Here is a 1,308-nt window from a genome sequence, read left to right on the forward strand (position 1 = left end):
GAGATCCAACCAGTCCATTCTGAAGGAGATCAGCCCTGGGATTTCTTTGGAAGGAATGATGCTAAAGCTGAAACGCCAGTACTTTGGCCACCTCGTGCGTAGAGTTGACTCATTGGAAAAGACTCTGATGCTGGGAGGGATTGGGGGCAGGAGGAGAAGGGGACGACAGAGGATGAGATGGCTGGATCACATCACTGACTCAATGGACGTGAGTCTGAGTGAACTCCGGGAGTTGGTGATGGACAGGGAGGCCTGGCGTGCTGCGATTCATGGGGTCGCAAAGAGTCGGACATGACTGAGCGACTGAACTGAACTGATACCTATGTCGCTTCCCTCATGAACATCCCTTCCACCTCTCTCCCCATCCCGTTCTTCTAAACTGTTACATTTTTAAACAGTAATAACTTAAATCAGATTTTTTTTTTTGGTCAGGTTTTATGCTTTTATTATCACAAACCAAATGTCCACACTAGCTATCTTCATTTTCCTCACTGTGCAGTCTGGCATTGGGATCGGTGATTCTGATGGCCAGCTGGGCTGCTTTTTCTACAGTGGCCTTATGGTTCTTGGAGGAGACGTTGTGAGCAATCTTAGCACAGTAAGATTTGTTGCACATCAGCAGCGCCTCAAGCTCCTTGACGTTGTGGACCAGGAACTTCCAGAAGCTGCTGGGCAGCATGTGCTTGGTTTTCTTGTTGCTCCCTTAACCGATGTTGGGCATCAAGATCTGGCCCTTGAATCTTCCGTGCACCCTGTTGTCAACGCCTCTGGGCTTCTGCCAGTTCCGCTTGATTTTGACATATCGGTCTGACTGATGCCTAATGAACTTCTTGGTCCTCTTTTTGATGATCTTAGGCTTCACGAGGGGTCTGAGGGCAGCCATGATGCCAAGTCAGAGATGGCTCCAGATTTTTTTTTTTAATTAATTTTGTTTATATTTTGTTAAAATATTTTTTACCTTTTTTTTTTTCAAGAAAAATTTTAACATTCTTTACCTCTATATCCTCTTAATGTCTAATTTTGGTATTTAATGCATTTTCTTAGTTTTTTCAAAGATCAAGCTTTCATTCTTCTTCATATTTCATATTGTTTTTGTTTTCCATTTTGCAAATCTCTATTACTATAAGTAACTCTACTACTTCCTTCCACCCACTTTCTTTAAGATTATTTTGCTCTTTTCCAACTTCTAGATTTAGAAGCCACCTTCTTACTTTTCAATTTTTAAATGTTTTTTCCTTATTTAATATTTACAACTTTTTATTTGCCAATAACCACAGATTAACAGGAAGTTGCAAAAATAGTACACAG

The 1,308-nt window shown here is 41.3% G+C and overlaps 1 pseudogene; it reads right to left on the bottom strand.

The window, feature by feature from the left end:
* Positions 1-469: 469 nt before the first annotated feature.
* Positions 470-938, bottom strand: LOC109562472 (large ribosomal subunit protein eL32 pseudogene; annotated as a pseudogene).
* Between the last annotated feature and the right edge of the window lie 370 nt (positions 939-1,308).

Source organism: Bos indicus, chromosome 8, assembly GCF_029378745.1.
Source record: "Bos indicus isolate NIAB-ARS_2022 breed Sahiwal x Tharparkar chromosome 8, NIAB-ARS_B.indTharparkar_mat_pri_1.0, whole genome shotgun sequence".
Taxonomy (NCBI): domain Eukaryota; kingdom Metazoa; phylum Chordata; class Mammalia; order Artiodactyla; family Bovidae; genus Bos; species Bos indicus.